The sequence below is a fragment of the Heptranchias perlo genome, chromosome 16, assembly GCF_035084215.1.
Source record: "Heptranchias perlo isolate sHepPer1 chromosome 16, sHepPer1.hap1, whole genome shotgun sequence".
In the NCBI taxonomy this organism is placed as follows: domain Eukaryota; kingdom Metazoa; phylum Chordata; class Chondrichthyes; order Hexanchiformes; family Hexanchidae; genus Heptranchias; species Heptranchias perlo.
The window spans coordinates 34,097,248-34,116,030 of record NC_090340.1 but is presented as its reverse complement, the minus strand read 5'-3'; the positions used below and the strand labels follow the sequence as shown (position 1 = coordinate 34,116,030).

The 18,783-nt window shown below is 42.6% G+C and overlaps 1 protein-coding gene across 7 annotated transcripts in view; it reads right to left on the bottom strand.

The window, feature by feature from the left end:
- LOC137333656 (uncharacterized) overlaps positions 1–18,783 on the bottom strand; it is a 430,358-nt gene that overhangs the window by 89,266 nt on the left and 322,309 nt on the right. The gene's annotated exons all lie outside the window — the stretch shown is intronic.

Genomic DNA, 18,783 nt, shown 5'->3' with positions numbered 1-18,783 from the left:
TACTTGTGCCACCATTCCACTCATGCAGGAGTTGGACTCCTCCATCCTCTGCGTGATTGTGGAGAGTGCATGTGGCACCTGTTCCAGCACCTCGCAAATGTGCTGCTGCCCCTCAATCATTCTCCTTTTCATGGATGGCCCCCAGGGTTCAGCATCTGTGTCCAGCTGAGAGAGCCTGGAGAAGAGTGCTCCCATCGACGCGGACTCTCCACAACTGCCCCTGCCACAAGTGTCTGCTCGTGCTCACGTGTGCGTGGTGACTCACCATGTGCAAGCCCAACTAACTGAGGACAGGAACCCACGGAGGTGTGTGTATCTGCGCTGGTGGATGGCTCGGTCAGATGTAACAGTGCCCCCTTAGAGGCCAGTAGGTCCTCTGAGGAATCGCCCTCCGCCGTCACGGCAGTCTTTGAAGGCCCTATAAGAGAAAAGAAGGCAATATTAACCATGATGACAGATGTCGAGGTGCTGAAGATGGCAAGGCATGTTACCATCAATTGCTATTGTGTGTGCTGAATGGTGAAGTACTGTCACCAGCCGTTTGTCGGGTGCCAGTCTTGGCGGCCCTGACAAACAGGCATTCGAGGGTGCGGCTCAGTTCCAGCGCCTCCTGCTCCGCGTCTGTGAGGACGACTAGATGCTGTGGCCACCCTGCGGTCCTCGCCCTCTCCTGTGCATTCTGGGCTCTCTTCTCCTATAAGGCAAGAACGTACAGACACGTGAGTGAGTGATGGTGACGTGGCTAACCGCTGAATGCATTGGTTTGGGTGAGACTGACCGTAAAAGAGATGCATCAGAGGGTGAGTATGAGACAGAGCCATGACATTGTATGAGGATTGGGTTGAGTGGTAGTGGTGGGATGAGTACTGGGGAGGTGAGGAAGTATTCAGTAAGTGCAGGTAAGTTGAGGATGAGCTTTGAGTGAGTGTGAGGAGTGATGTGAGGAGTGAGTAGTGTTGGCAGTGCAGAACAAGTTGTGGGGTGGGAGTGGTGATGTGGAAGATGGAATGTAGGAGAATGAGTAAGTGTACTCACTTTGGCTGATCTAGTTAGGTCATTGAAGCGCTTCCTGCACTGTATCCAGGTTCTGGCGACGTTGCTGCTGCTGCTGACCTCCTCTGCCACCTCGAGCCAGGCCTTCTTGGTGGCAGAGGCAGGCCACTTCCTCCCGTCCGCCGGGTAGAATATATCCTTCCTCCTCCTCACCCCATCCAGTAGCACCTGGAGTGAGGCATCACTGAATCTAGGAGCAGCCTTTCCCCTGGCCTGCTCCATTGTGTAATGTTGGGTGTTTGCTCCAGGAGCAACAGTGGAGGACTGCCCCTTTAATTAGAGCTCCTCCAGCTGATAGCCTGTGATGCGGGTGCGCAGTCCGCCCGCTGCGCAGGTTTCCGACGGGAAACCTGGAAGCCACGTTAAGTGGCTCTAATTTGCCCACGATCGCGTTGGGAACAGACAGATTTTACTGGGCGGGCTACCTACGCGGGCAGTCGCCCCCTCCCCCCCCACTGCCATCCCTCCTCCCTGGTAATATCAGGGCTCTACAGTGTGACGCTGATCCCAAGATTTCCACCCCCTCACTTCTACACTGATCTGGAACCTTCATTGCAGTCTGTTACACTGATCCGGGTTCCCATCCGCCCTCTCACACTGATCCTCATTCACCCATAAGTTAATGTCAAGATTCAAAGAAGGCAATGGCCAGTCACAATGGCCCTGGTATTTATGGGATGGCGGGGAAGGGCGCTTGTCAGCGGCCGGGAAACCCGGAAATACCAGGAAGGCGGACGTCCTGCCGAATTTAACGGCAGGGCCTCAATAGCATTGTTTCCCGCCTGGCAGCCAGCCAGATTGAGAGGCTGGCCCATTGCTGGGCGAGAAAGCCTACTGTAGAAGGCAGCAGCCGGGGATCGTTGTGGGGGGGGGGGGGGAGAAGAGAATGAGTCACGGGGTGGGAGGGGGAAGAGAATGGGTGGCAGGGTGGGGGGGGGGGGTAAGAGAACGGATCGCGAGAGGAGGAAGAGATCATATCACGATGGGTCTGGACATCATGGGAGGGAGGGGGGTTTGGCAGAACACAGCAGGTTTACTTGGGGGGCCAGGGGGAATCACTCCTGTTCGTCCTGGCCCACAAGTAGTACTGGAAAAGTACCAACCTGCTGAATCCAGCAGTTCTCGCATCCCTTCAACTGCCGGGATTCCCGAGCCCCGGGAAACCCATACTGGAGGTGTTAAATACAAATGGCTGACAAAATCTGAGGCACGGAGCCTCATTAACATATTATAATGATGGACCCGCCTCACGATAGTGGGTTGCTCGGCTGACCCCCAACTCGCCCTGGTTAAATCAGAAGTAGGCTTTCGCAGCAGGTTGGGGTCTGGTTTGTCATTTTTATCAATTGAATTACCCCCTACCACTGTCTCGTCCATCCTGAGGGAGTTAAAATTACTCCAAGTGTTCAAACTTTCCCTTTGTTGCCGTGGAAAATTAATTTCCCCAGAATGAAGCTGGAGTCCACGTTATCAGTGAGGCAATAGCTAAGCACAGGAGTTTAAAATGTAATTGTATTAATGGGCACCACTTGGTTCACACACCCAATGGAAAATGGCCACTTTAACACTGACTACACTTTATTCACTCATTAGAATACTTAAATTGAGCAATTCTACTGAAAAGGCAGTAACAGAGATCCCACCACTTCTAATTACACCAGCTCGCAGACACCCAACATTTCTGATATTTTAATTCTAATTCCTAACTGGTGCAAGCAGTTACTTAAACGTACTGATCTAATGATGCAACACCATCTGTTAGATTTAGACTGCAGCTTCACTTTTCAATTCCTCACCCAGACCCCTACACCAAGTGTGCTGGGTGCTGCGAGGCACACTGAAGCAAGGTGTGACCTACGTAAAGACTCCATGGGGAAAGGCCACTGTGTAAGGCCATCCCACCTTGTACTTTACAGAATGTATTAAAAGATATGCACTATGTTTTAAATTGTAATAATGAGATCATATTGTATACGACCTGCACTGAACCGCATTGCTTGAAATTGTGTCTTTTTAATTGAACTGTGTGTGTCTTTAAATTTTATGAAATAAAGTATATTTTGATTTTTTTTTCATTAAGTAATGTGAAACTGAGACAAAGAGTTATTTGGATTGTACTTTTGTTAACTTGTACTTGTCAGTTGCTTCATTAGTTCAGAGGATGGAGATCAATTCAATTGTTTCAAAGAATTGACATCTTTCCTTTATTACAGATGCAATGACAAATATTCAAGAGAGACAGGGCAGCTTGTTACTGATTCATGAAGAGAAATCCACTTGCAATTAAAAAAGTACAGAAACAACCAAAGAACTGCCTAATGCTAATAATCTGTATGGACAATTCATATATGTATTATTGCAAGTAATAGTCAATTGCTGTCTATATCATTGGGAAATGACATCAAACTGTAACTAATAGAAAGCCTAAGGAGCGAGGAGATACTGTTTAATACTGACCTGTGTGGTTTCCACGTAACTATTGGCTTTGACACAGTGAACGTTCTATGCATAACGATTTGTACTCTAGCAAGAAATCAATGCATTCAGCAAAAGGGGGAAGGGAAATTGGCACGAGAAAAAATGTCTAATCTGTCAGCTAAAGTGGTTTTAATCAGCAAAAGTGAAATTTGTGCTTGTTTAGTCCATTTAGATATATTAACGCAAATTTTAGTTAACAGAAAAGTTGTAGAAATGCTTGCTTATCTTGACATAGTACTTAAATCATGAAATGTGCCATTATCAATGTATACTTGAAAAAGAGGGTCGTTAACAGCTAATTACTTGGAAAACAAGATGGCATGAAGTCATCACCATTCACTGTCTCAAATGGTGCCTGTTCTCGTCTGTGAATACCCAATATATATATCCGCAATAAAATAGGGGGTTGTCAACAAATTCTGTTGTGATACATACTTTTGCAACAATTTGTGTTGATCAAAGTTTTAATTTTTGCAACTAGTTATCAAATAAATCTACTTATATTATTGCACTGCATTTCGATCTTCAAGTACTATAACTAGTACTAGTCTGTATCCCAGGCTATTAAGAGAAGCAGGGGAGGAAATAGCGGAGGCTCTACCATCATTTTCCAATCCTCCCTGGCTACAGGCATGGTACCAGAGGATTGGAGGACTGCTAACGTTGTACCGTTGTTTAAAAAGGAAGAGAGAGACCGAATAATTATAGGCCAGTCAGTCTAACCTCTGTGGTGGGCAAATTATTGTAATCAATTCTGAGGGACAGCATAAATCGTCATTTAGAAAAGCACGGGTTAAGCAAGGACAGTCAGCATGGATTTATTAATGGAAGGTCGTATCTGACTAACTTAATTGAATTTTTTGAGGAGGTAACAAGGAGGGTCAATGAGGGTAACACGTTTGATGTAGTGTACATGGATTTTAGCAAGGCTTTTGACAAGGTCCCACATGGCAGATTGGTCAAAAAAGTAAAAGCCCATGGGATCCAAGGGAAAGTGGCAAGTTGGATCCAAAATTGGCTCAGTGGCAGGAAGCAAAGGGTAATGGTCGACGGGTGTTTTTGCGACTGGAAGGTTATTTCCAATGGGGCCCCGTAAGGCTCAGTACTAGGTCCCTTGCTTTTTGTGGTAGATATTAATGATTTGGACTTGAATGTGTGGGGCTTGATGAAGAAATTTGCAGAGGATACAAAAATTAGCTGTGTGGTTGATAGTGAGGAGGAAAGCTGTAGACTGCAGGAAGATATCAATGGACTGGTCAGGTGGGCAGAAAAGTAGCAAATGGAATTCAATTCAGAGAAGTGTGGGATAATGCATTTGGGGAGGGCAAACAAGGCAGGGGAGTACACAATAAATGGGAGGATACTGAGAGGTGTAGAGGAACAAAGGGACCTTGGACTGCATGTCCACAGATCCCTAAAGGTGGCAGGACAGGTAGATAAAGTAGGTTAAAAAGGCATACAGGATACTTTCCTTTATTAGCCAAGGCATAGAATATAAGAGCAGGGAGGTTATGCTGGAACTGTATAAAACATTGGTTAGGCCACAGCTTGAGTATTGCGTACAGTTCTGGTGACCACATTACAAGAAAGATGTGATTGCACTAGAGAGGGTACAGAGGAGATTTACGAGGATGTTGCCAGGGCTGGAGAATTTTAGCTATGAGAAAAGATTGGCTAGGCTGGGGTTGTTTTCTTTGGAACAAAGGAGGCTGAGGGGAGATTTAAGTGAGGTGTATAAAATTATGACGGGATTAGATAGAGTGGATAGGGAGGACCTATTTCCTTTAGTAGAGGGGTCAGTGACCAGGGGGCATAAATTTAAAGTAATTGGTAGAAGGATTAGATTGGAGCTGAGGAGAAATTTTTTCATCTAGAGGACGGTGGGGGTCTGGGACTCACTGCCTAAATGGGTTTTAGAGGCAGAAACCCTCAACTCATTTATAATGTACTTGGATCAGCACTTGCAGTGCCATAACCTACAGGGCTACGGACCAAGTGCTGGAAAGTGGGATTAAGCTGGATAGCTCTTTTTCGTCCGGCATGGACATGGTGGGCCGAATAGCCTCCTTCTGTGCAGTAACTTTCTATGATTCTATGACTAGTCAACTGTTCACAAAACAGTTCACAGCTTTGAAATATTTTACTTGAGTTCAAAACACAATGGAAAAATAATAGATTAGACTTCGTATCCCAATAAGGCACTTGTACAAGTGATAGTTAATAATTAGCCATCATATTTTCCCTCTATTAAAGTTAGTGGCTGCTGTTAAATTGATCAAAGATGCTTCCAAAAATAATTGGGTAAAGACGAAAGTTTACAAGAACATTGGTTACACTTCTCAATTGTAAATGTAGTGGATTAGTATAGTTTTTAGCAGGTCTACAGTTGTAACTTTTCCATATCACCCTCTGGACTAATTTTATAAACAGAGCATATTGAAAGTATGCCTGCAGTAAATCTTCAGCTAAAGATCAATTATTTTCACATTTACTGTGTCAGCTTTTAGCCCACTACATGTGGCCTGACCGAGATAATTAACTGATCTTTTTCTAATTTGCACATTGTACATTCAGTTTCTTCAGGCCTGTATTTAAAATGCAGCACCCAGTCTAATTTTTCTGTCTTTTTTAATGTATCATTGAACCAATAATTATGCCTTTTCGAAATTACTTCCCTAATTGTTTCCCCACCAGCCCGATTGTTTCCATACATCCAGCTTTAGTTAGGAACTTGGGGATAAGAATGCTGCAAAGTGTGAACCTATCCACAAAAAAAAAATCACTAAAGCCTTTCTGTGATCAGCCAATGGAAAGTGCAGTTGTAGCAGGGGAAGATAAGCATGACAAATGAGACTACTAAATTTAAATGGCAAGTAGCTCCAGGTCTAGGGGCAAGCTCAAGGTAGGCCGGAAAATGAAATACATTCAAATTTGTTCAATTCAGCCAAACTCAAACAGAATCTCTTATTGAACTTGGTTTGAGGATCTCCTTAAAACTAAAATGTAGTATTAGAACCCAAAGAAAACATTTTTTTACTGTACAATAGTCTTACTACCCTTGGATATATTGGGTAAAACAACTTTATGTTGAAGTCAAAGTGCCTTCACAGGATTGGTCCCATTGACCAAAGTGATTCAAAGCTGCACACATAACAGTGTCACCACCGGATATATCTATCCTATCGAGGTAATTAAAAACAGTGAAGACGAGTTGCTGAGGTAAATTTAACAATGTATCAACATGTATAAATACATTAGGGCTGCTATTAGAACAGTGGGGCCTCACCTGAAAGTGGGTAAGTCCACCTCAGGTGTAAGGAGTAAGCACTCAGTATTTTCCCATCATTTAAGTAATTGTACAACGCTCCCAGCACAGATTGGACCGTGGATTAGGAATGTGTATGCTGGGTGGGCAGGATATCTGGTGCATCAGCACAAAAGAATTTTCCACAGGCTGGCAGCTTCTTCCCGCAGGAGATGAATGGCTATGCATGCATGGTGGGTGAGGGGGAGGCCAGCTCATAGTGGCAATAGATTTGAAGCATCAGTTCATTGAGAACATGATACAGGAATGTTCGTGCTGGGGGTACTTCAAAGTCTAAGTGAAACGGTTCTCCACTAAATGTTGTTGGATTTGTCTTCCTGGCTGTGGCTCCAGTGGACCTAGCAACTCCTCAACCTTGGCGTCATTCTTTCCGTCTTCTCCCTGACCCTTCTCTTGCACCTTCTGCATGGTGACTTCTCTTTTGATAGTATACAGCGCACTATTTTAATTTTGGAGAAAATAGGACACCCCAGATGTATCTTTGTTTCAGCATGCTGAAGGTTAAGCACCTGAATGACTGGAATGGATTTAACTGACTTCTCAAATCAAGTAATAGCATGTGTGAGTCTTCCTGATTGTTCATTCTAAGTTTACACATGTTTGTTTCTACAACAATCAATAGTAACAATTGATGTTACAGACATGTCCTGTTCTGAAAAATGTGTCTTTTGGGAACCCGGATACATTTTGAACTCTGAATTCTAGAAATTAAACCTACTGGGCCATAATTTGCTCTGGCAGGGCATTTAACGACATCTGCCATTTGTTAGACTTGCCCTTGCACGTTTAGGTTTTTAAGTTTTTTGCGTGGCAAGTTGCTGAAAGTGTGAGCTGATAACGTCGCAGTGAGGGAAACAGGGCATCTGGGACCTGAGTGAACAGGGCAAGCAACTGTGTATCTCCTTAACCAATCAGATTAAAGGATTGTGAAATTAACAGCACAAGGACTGAGAAGGAAGTGTAAATTAGAGTGGGTGAATTCAATGTCAAAGCAGGTACAGAAAGAGAAATGAAGAGGGAAAAAAGAAAAATAAGAGGCAGGAAGGACAAGTTTTTTAAAAATTTAAATTTAAAATTTTACATTTTTAAAATCTCCAACAATTAAACCTGAAGGAATGAGACTGCACATGTAATAGTTAATTTTCAGTGCCAGAGAGGTTGACTGGCAGTAACACTTAGCATTAATGGGGTAATTAGACTGAAATAGACAAGACTTAACTTTCTGTGACAAGTTTAGTTCGAATCTATCGCGCAAATACAGGAACTTTACGCCGTTCAATGTATTTCAATAGTAAGTCAGACGGTGAGATGCCGTTTTTGCAAAGCTAACCACAGAGCGGCGCATCTCGGACAGCAACTTTTGGATACCCGCGTTTAACCGCGTATCTGGCCCGCACCTGAAGTTGCTGTAGTATTTGCGCATATATAACGGTGCATGCCATTAGCCTCGCCGTTATTCTGACAGAAAATTCGAGCACACTCTTGATTAATGTTTCTGAAGTTGTTTGAAAACGTATTTTGAACATGTGAAAAGAGGCATGTAAGATTCCTGTTTTATTTGGCAGAAAGGCTTTTCCTTTGGTAACTATTCATGCTGTGACCGATTTTTTCAAATTATATTTGTCATTGTAAAGTATTTCTGATAGCTGAAAGTGCTTCTCAACATGCTTTGATCATATCTGTATTTAGACATGGCTTTATCTATAAAGGATCTGATAGTTTTTTTGTGAGTTGGTATGGGAGTTGAAATGTATTTCAAACATTACTCTGAGTAAGGGATTTCCTATCAATTTGAGTTTCCTTGGTTTTACTTAGCTTTCTAGTTTCAAAGAGCAGCTTATCAATTTTCTGCCCCACAATAAGATACTAGGATATTGGGGATGGATGGAGGAAATGTCCAGTTTATTCATTCACCTAATTGCAGGCCATTATGGTGATTTTTATTGTAACCTGAAGGTCGACATAAAATTACAGCATTAAAATATATCATGTTAAAAAAGTTATCATAATCAAAATCAATTCTAAAATCAATTATAATTATCCATACAAACATTCCTGTATCATGCCCTCACTTAGATCTAAGACAGCTTCAAAAATATAGAGCATCACTCTTTATAGTCACAGGCATTGTTTTTAAGACCAGTTTCTTGATCATTATCAAAGCAAATAAAATATCAACAGCATTTATAGCAAAATAATTGTCAGGAATTAGTTAATAATTCCTGATAGATTGCCTGAGTAACAACAATCATACCAGTTAATTGTGAAAGTAAATAATTAATATGTTCAGAGTAAAGTAAAGGGTCAGGTGTCATGTTACAGACTATAGGTGAGAGTATGCTCTGATGATCTTCTTCATGACTAAAAGAACACGGATTATGTGACAGCGCTGGAAGCTGTATTTTACTTATTCTATCATCATTTTTAGGCCTGGATTTAACAATGTGACTGAGGGTTGGAGGTGGCAGACAGGTTTTGTAGCAGGCTGATGTATAAATACACTGCATCATACAATCTTCAATCATGGTTTTACACCTGCAAATCCCCATACAGAGGAATTTATTATCCTGGCTAGATTGTCAGGTGAGGCAGAGAGTGAAGGCCAATGGAAGAGAAAATTGTTTGCAAAATCCCTAGTGGCAAGTTATAGAGTAGCATAGACAGAGGCCCCAAAGCACATTCGTCACTTGGCCTCGTGGCCAGAGATTAGCAGACGCACTTATACAATGTTAGGCACACCTTCCCGATGGCCAGTAACATCCATGCTATAGCACAGTTAACGGGATTTGAATTACAACTTAATTTTTTTCACTGTAATACAGCTTCTGCTAAAATTACTACCATTATATATTCTACCCTGCTTTGGAGCACTAGTGATTGGGAATTAGCATGGGGTGGGGGGAGGGGAGAGAGCCATAGACAGTAATACCATCTTTGATGAATAATTAGGCCAAAGTTGGTATAACAACAGCACATATAGGTCCACTGCAGGAAATCCCATTCTGAGGCCCTGTCTGTAGATAAAATTCAAAACATGCATGACAGAATGAAAAAAACATCCATTACTTCCGGGGTGAAAGGATCACTTGCTACTCCCCAGAGTATTCCTGACTAGCAGAAAGTTCACCTGATGAGTATTAAAATTTCCCTCCAAGGAAAATGGTAATTCACCTGACACATGAAAGGTAGATTCTTACTGTGAAGTACAGTTTTGGTGCAAGTACAACAAATGTTTCAGGGACGACTTACTATATGCCCTGCTAATAGTTTGAGTGTTGCATTAATAGGGGAAGTAGCTTTAAGGTATGGACTTTTCTGACAGATCTGTCTGTTCATCAGTTTCTCTACATATACATAAGCTCATCAGTATTGATACAAGTTTAATTGAATCTTCTTTGGGGAAGATGGAGAATCCCAAATCCCTAGTTGGCATAAAGGCTGCTTATAGGCAGTCTCTCTTCTAGACAAATTGTTTGATTGGTTAAGCATATGTCGTTTATGACTGAATTGATCATCTTGCTTAACAAATGATGGTAGATGCCAAGTCCACCCAGTTGATTGAGAAAGATTTTTAAGCTATCCATTAGCTGGTTTCTGATTGCAAGTGACAAGCCATTATTTGTATTGCTAGCTACCTGGGGAAGACTCACCCACTGTAGGAGTGTTGCCTTTTTCTAAATATATGAAAATTGAATTAGAAAACCTCACAGGCAATCTTTGTGTCTTTGAATTCTATTTTGATGGATAGCTTTAATTAATTCTGGAGGTACATTTTTTCATCTTCTATTCCAGCCTGGATCAAAGGGGAGAGAGATATATATAACTCCATCTAGAATGCTTGCTTGCCAGTTCCCTTCTCGCTGTAGGGCTGGAGTACTTCCCTCATGTAAAGCTTTTCATCATGGACACTGAAGAGAGCTGCTAAAAATTTTAAAGCCTTTATTGTTTTGAAATTGTTTAGGCGAGAAATCAGCGCCAGGAATTTCCACAGGGGTTCTTCCGATCTCCGGCCATAACTTCAGCAAACACCCCAGAGAAACGGCTAAACCATAACTGTGTAGATTACAGTATTCATTCTGCAGATTAATCCATTTTCCTTCTGTGTTATTTTTGTCTGTTAATAGAACGTAATGAGTAATTTTCAGCCTGAGTGGCCTGGTCTGTCCAAGTGGGAAAGGTGGGAAGTCGTGTTCCACAAGGATCGGTACAGGGACCACTATTTACATAAACGATTTGGACTCGGGAATCGGAAGCACAATTACAAAATTTGTGGACGACACCAAATTGGGGGGTATAGTTAATACAGAGGAGGACTGCGACAAAGTACAGGAAGACGTTAATAAACTTGCAGAATGGGCGTGTAATTGGCAAATGAATTTCATTATAGATAAGTGTGAGGTATTACATTTTGGTAGGAAGAATAAAGGGGCCACAGACTGCTTGGATAATAAGAGTATAAATGGGGGTGAGGAGCAGAGGAATCTGGGTGTTAATAAAGCCATAAAAAGCAGACCAAGCACTGGGGCTCATTTCTAGAGGGATAAAATTGTAAAAGCAGAGAAGTTATGTTAAACTTGTAAAGAACCTTGGTTAGATGACACTTGGAGCACTGTGAACAGTTCTGGTTTCCATATTATAAAAAGGATATAAAGGCACTGGAGAAGATGCAAAAAAGATTTACTAGGATGATACCAGAACTGAGAGGTTCTACCTATCAGGAAAGATTGAGCAGGCTGGGGCTCTTTTCTCTAGAAAAGAGAAGACAGAGGGTTGGCCTGATAGAGGTTTTTAAGATTATGGAAGGGTTTGATAGGGTAAACATGGAGAAGATGTTTTTACTTGCAGGGGAGACCGGAACTAGGGGCCATAAATATAAGATCGTCACTAATAAATCCAATAGGGAATTCAGGAGAAATTCCTTTACTCAGAATGGAACTTGCTACCACAGGAGTAGTTGAGGCGACTAGCATAGATGCATTTAAGAGGAAGCTAGATAAACACACAAGGGAGAAAGGAATAGAAGAATATGTTAATCAGCTTAGATGAAGTAGGGAGGGAGGAGGCTTGTGTGAAGCATAAACACCGGCATGGACCTGTTAGGCTGAATGGCCTGTTCCTGTACTGTATATTCTATGTAATTCTATGTAAGTGTTTAATTTCCACGAATTTCAGAGAGGTCAGGAAGAACCAGGGCAACCCATGCTGCTTCCAGTGTACATATTAAATGGTAAAAAGTGTTCATTGTTTGCCCTGGACACAATGGGGGTTAAATTGGATAAGGGCCGAATCCGCATACCACCACGAACATGGATGCAGTGCAGGAAGACGTTCAATGCTTTGACAAGAGTGGTCAAGGTGAGCGAGGTCAACTCTCAAGTGGCATCTCCTACCAACTGCACCACTACTCCACGCACTACAGCCCCACTCACCCACAGACCAACAATCTCTTTCAATCAGTGCTCAACTCTCCCAATCAGATTCACCCTCTTACCCTCACACATTACCACGTGTTTCAAGCCACACACCCACAACTCACAGGTCACACACACTGGCAGCTATTCAACCATGACAAGCACATCATCCAAACTTCCTGCAGGACCCTCACCGACACAAGTCCTGCTTTTTCGCAGGAGAAGGTGGCACATAACAGGAGGCAGCAAGTGACAATGGCATTTAGCCCCTCAAGCCTGTTCTGCCATTCAATGAGATCATGGTTGATTTGTGACCTAACCCCATATACCCTCCCTTAGCCTCATTTCCCTTAATACCCTAGGTTAACAAAAATCTATCAATCTCAGATTTAAAATTAACAATTTTAGCACCAATTTCCATTTGAGGAAAAGTGTTCCAAACTTTTCCAACCCTTTGCATGTAGAAGCGTTTCCTAACTTCACTCCTGCAAGTCCTGGCTCTAAATCTTAGGCTATGTCCCCTAGTCCTAGTATTCAAGTATAGGAGACCTCCAAAATCAGGTACAAATGCATCAGCAGCCAGGAGCAATAATCCAGAAACTAACCTGTCAATCCTGCATGGTCCCTTTAAATAGCACTGTTTGGGGGGGGGTCCTCCAGGCACTACAAGACATGTTCAGATGGTCATGGTTAAGACAGTATGTTGGCTGGAACATTGAGTGCCAAAATGGTATCTATCCTATCTAATGCATATTCTCCTTATTTTACATGCGGCCGGCATTCATTATCTGCGCCTGCGCGAACCCCTTTACCAAGATGGTGTCCGGCGCACGTCACGCTAGAAGCGTGCATGCGCATTCCGGGCACCATTTTGGAACTTCAGGAGGCCACGCAGCACCTATACAATGGGTGCCATGCGGCCGAATTTCTAGCCTAATATGTCTTAGGCAATCATCATAATTTCACATTTCAGGTCAAGGGTAGATAGGATTTGCTTGCTGGCTGAAAAGGATTTTTGCAATTAGCACGAGTTAAAAAAAAGTTCTGGGAGAGAGTCCGAAAGATAACAGACGTATCACACCTTAAAAGCACTCATCCTCAGCCAGTGAAAATCATCTCCACTGGAGAAATCAGTACTCTGTCGAGAACTCTGCTTTGCTCTGACGAAGGATCGGACACACGAGAGAGAACTCATAGGTTGCAAAGCAATTGGATTAAAAATGCATTGAAATTACTTGAAGGTTAGAAGCACTAGAAACATTCCAAAATTCTCTTGGCAACACTTTCAGCTTTAGGAGCAATTGAGCTTTTTTGAAAATGGGGAGAATATTTATGCTTTCTGTAACACTTGGAGAGTAAATAACTGATTTTTCTTTCACCATCCTCCACCCTCCATAAACACCTGCCATGGGCCAGAACGGCCCCATTAAGTGCATGGAATGGAATGGAAATGAGGAAGAGAATGGGAAAGGGAAAGGAAGGAAGGCCCTATGTAAAGGACAGGGCCAGCCAACAAGGTAAAACAACATTTTTATTGATTGGCTCTCCTCTTACAATTGGCGCTAAGCATCTGCTGCTGAGGTGCTCCAGCTGCTTATGGGAAGAACTCCCAATTAAATTAAATTTGGTAGGTGAGCTGGCTCTGAGTACCACTGGTGCTTTGGGGGCACTTTATAAGGTGTTATACGCAAAGCACATCAAACGTCAATGTCCCATAATGCAGGGAGCTGACGCCCAATGCATGGCTTTTTACTGGCAGAAAGCATCACATTATCCGCTCATGCAGTGCATTTGCGCAACTGTTGTTAAAAAATTTTATTTTCTGCTAGTTGCACGTAGTTAAAAGCAAATCAGAGAACTGTGAACTAACCACAGGAAAAAAAGAAGTGAGAGGAAGATGACAGCTGTGCTTTTCTCAGGAGTGAAATCCAGGTTCCCATTTAGCGAGATGTGAACTCTGAAACAAGAACTTGTTTCATATGTGAGACAAATCATTGAGGTGAGTCTTGGGCAGCTAGCCGAGTTCAGCTGGTTTAGTATTCCAAAAGGACATTAGATTCAGCACATTAGCATGCAAATCCAATGTTCTTCTGGAATACTAAACACAACATTAAAAAAAACAATGAAAAGAGTCTGAAATGTTTCAATTCTTGGTTCTGAGAATACTTGCTATATATGAATTCGCGATGAGCCGCATTAAACTTTTATACAAAATTAGGATAGAGAGAATTAATGTACCATATGTATTTAGTTATGGTAGCAGCTGCAGCACTGATCCATTCAACCTGTCGTCTTTCCTTTGGTGCTGCTCCGCCATGAATAGTAACAGCGATATATTCTCAGAATCAGGTTGATGTTGTTGTCCTGCTAAACTGCGTCCACTTCAAATTCTGTTAGAATTTTACAGTAAGACATTTTTCCGCTCAATGGAAGCCAAATATAATTTTAGATTCCACGGGTTGGATTTCTTGATATTTTCCCACCTAATTTTGGGCCAATTTGGAGAAGGCAAGGGGAGCAAAATGGAGAATGTAATATCACATTACCACCCATAAGAATGGCTGTTATTATTTTCCACCAGAATGATGGTGATGGCTGGGAGCACCAGACCAAATATGGGCAACTGCATGAAAATTTTATTGAAATTGCTGGCCAATTTTCTAACTGTAGTGTCTCTGGTATATACAACGTTGAGAACACCAGTAAATAAGAGGCAGCGAAGGTTGCTAGATATCAGCCAACAGAAGGAAGTTAATTTGAAGGACTACTGAAGTGAAACTTTGAAGTTCTAAATCTCCTGCTCTAACCTTCCTGCTTTATATTCAACCCCGAGCTGAACTTCCAACTCTTTATCCTTTCCATGACAAAGACAGCCTACTTCCACCTCTGTAACATCACCCACCTCTGCCCGTTCCTCAGCGCATCTGCTACTGAAGCCATCTTCCATGCTTTTGTCACCTCCAGACTTGACTATTCCAATACTTGCCTGGCCAGCCTCCCGTCCTCCACCTGGCGTAAACTTCAGCTCTGTCACCCATATCCTATCCCACACCAAGTCCTGCTTGCCAATCAGCACTGGCCTCAATGAGTTACATCAGCACCCGGTTCGACAACACCTCAAATTTAAAATTCTCATCATGATGTGTAAATTCCTCCCGATTGTAAACTTCTCCAGTCCTACTACTCCCCTGAACTTTTTGTTGCTCCGACTCTGGCTTTTTGTACACTCCCCCCTTCCCCTCCTCCCCCTCCTCCTTCCTCCTCCTCCCCCTCTCCTCCCTCCTCCACTCCTCCCCCCTCCCCGCCCCCCTCCCCCTCCCCCCCTCCCTCCTCCCTCCCCTCCCTCCTCCCTCCTCCCTCCTCCCTCCTCCCCCCCCTCCCTCCTCCCTCCTCCTCCTCTCCCCTCCTCCTCCTCTCCCCTCCTCCTCCTCCTCCTCTCCCCTCCTCCTCCTCTCCCCTCCTCCTCCTCTCCCCTCCTCCTCCTCTCCTCTCCCCTCCCCTCCTCCTCCTCCTCCTCTCCCCTCCTCCTCCTCTCCCCCCTCCTCTCCCCCGTCCCCCCCATACCATAGGTGGCTGTGCCTTCAGTTGCATAGACCACATGCACTGGAATTCTCTGCCTGAACCCCTCCACTTCTCCACCTCAATCTCCCCCTTCAGAGGCTAGATCCAATTATTTTGATAATTATTAAATATTAAAGCTCTCAATCATTAACTACAACCAAATAATTGATACCACTTTAGTTTAAACTCCACTACTAGCAGTTAAAATCTGATAATTGGGAGATTGCTGCTGAAAATTAGAATCTGATTTCCTCATTAATTCCACTTGAGTACTCAAAGACCTTTTCAGCTTTCTGACAGACATCTTTTCTGTTGCATAACCTCTGCAAAAATAAAGTGCTGTCAATGTTATGAAGTAGAACTAGAGGAATGTACAGACCCATCGAACATCAGTAAATTCAGAGTATGTTTGAATGAACCAAGAATGAACTAGTAATTGTTCCAAGTTTCCTTTTACTGCAGTCATGAACACATTAAACAAATTCCATGGGTTCTGATTTAAATCTATGGGGAATTTACTAGTGCCTGTTGTAATATTCCTCATAAAGGAATGTGGTCATTAATAGGCATCAACCATATTACCTGCTACTTCCAGTCAGTTGTAAATGACATAATATCAGAATGTCACATCAGCAACAACACACACACACTTTAAGAAGCCGTGAGATTACATCAGTATCTGTCCTCACATACGGCTGAAAACTCACATTATTTGTGATATTAAAATAATCTCCACAGGAGATAACATTGACTGATTGTCATCTTATTATTCTGTGGGCATTGGGGACCATTTCATTACTTAGTGATGTGATAACTCATAACATTGAAATTAAAACCAAAACTTCACTGCAGTGATTTGCTCCTTCCTAGGATTCATTCTACAATATCTGACCCTAGACTCAAACTAGAATTTTAATATCTATGGCAATATAATACACTTTTACTAATATGAAAAACATCCAGAACCCCTCTCTCTTTCTCTGCCTTTTTTTTCCATTCACCCACCGAGTCATAATAATAAATTGTGAATATATAAACCTACCACTTAATTTATCAGCACACTGCTTTCCTTGCCTGGGACCTGCTGAATGTGGCAGTCATCTCTCAAGGGAAGGAATATTTTGTACATTCTCCCTGCCTTGAGAGCCAAAACCATGTTTAAAACAAATCCTCCTACCCTCTTCAAAGCACCCCTAAAGTTCAGTAATCAAACATGTAAACACTAACCAGAAAAAGTCCCCACCCTCACACCTCCAATCCAGTTCCTACTATCACCACAATACATAGTGCACCATTTACATGACAAATTGTTCACAATTTATTGTTCCAGTGGTCCACATAGAATACTAAATTACAGGCAAGCTGTATTTTTTTTAAAATGCCAAAAATCATATCAACTCGTTGTACTGGCAAAATATGGTAATGAGAACAAGGGTGCTGCAATTTGTCTCAGTTACTGCCCAATCTTAACATTTGTACATTGACGTCTTAGTATATGGTATAGCTTGAATCTTTTGTGGCTAACAGACAGCACAGAGCCTCGCAGGCAGTGGTGGGTATTAGAAAATCAGGCACACAATGGGTGATATGGGTGTACATAAGGCAGTGCTACCAATATGTGCGACCTGAATTTAACACGTTAATCTTACTGAAAAGAGTTTCCTGTTTTTGGGTGAGGCTCCACCTACCATGCAAGCCTCGCCCATAAAAGGGAGAGACAGGGAAATCCTGCTCAATAGGCCTCTTAAAGGCAGATAGAGGTTTTTGCTCCAAGTAAAGTTTATTTTTGTGCATTTAATTACCTCTTGCTACATTTTGCTCCATGCATTAGTTGGCATTTGTCTCTTTTGGTGTTTTCCCTGGCAATGCTTTTCATAAATATTCTTGAGCCGAGAATTTCTTTGGTGTTGTCCCCGCTCTGTATAAATGGGATTGCCACCCCATTACGGCGGCAGAGCAAGAGAAGCTCCAAGGAAATTCCAGGCCCTTGGTTGCTGCTGGAATTTATATCACACCATACAGCGAGGCGAGGATAGGCATATCTTTTGTGAAATGAGAAAGAAAAGTTTGTGAGGAGTCAAAAAATGCAATGACCAGAGGCAGTTGGCCAGAGCTGTCATTACCCTGAGACCTGTGTTTACAGAACCTTCATTTAGTTCACAATGTTGAGATTGTGTGCTAAGCTGTTCTTGCTATGGATGCAATGGAATGCTACATCTTTCCTAATTATTTATTCATCACTGGAATTATCAGTTTAATATCCCAAGCTTCCTTTAGTAGAATATTATGCTGGTTTCCCAGGTCTCTTAATTGAATCAAAGCTCCACATAGGAAAGATAGTATTTTAATCTTTCCATTCTCACTGGTTTCATAACAGTGAGAACATAAATATAAATAAGAAAAGGTCCATTTGGCCTTTTCTGGACCCTGTCCCTGTTCCAGATTCACCAGAACTCAAATCTCTGAACAAGCAGTGATGGCCATTTGGATTTTGAATTGATAGAGCCTAAAATTGAGGGGTAGCACGTGTATGATGAATAGGGTGGGGGGGGGGGGACAAAAGATGGAACTGTGGGCACCAAAGGCGACGGTGTGGGCACGATAGAACATACCGTTTCAGGAGATGCAGTGATTACAATGGAACCATGAGAGCCGCGGTAGAGAGAAGCACTGACGAGAAAAAGTGATGGAGGAGAACGGAATGGCCGACAGTGTCACAGGTGGCAAAAGGTTGACAGGTACAAGTAGGGACAGTAAGCCATGGTCAGAGTCATACAGGATGTTGTAAGTAACTTTGACCAAGGTGGGCTGTGGGTAGGACAGAAGCCGTATTGGAAGGGCTCAAGCAGTAGGCATGTAAGTTATACAGTGACAGGATAATGTCCATCTTTTATTTACATTTTTTTAAAACTTAGTAAACCAAAAAGTTTCTTCTGACTAAAAAGATCTGAAAAT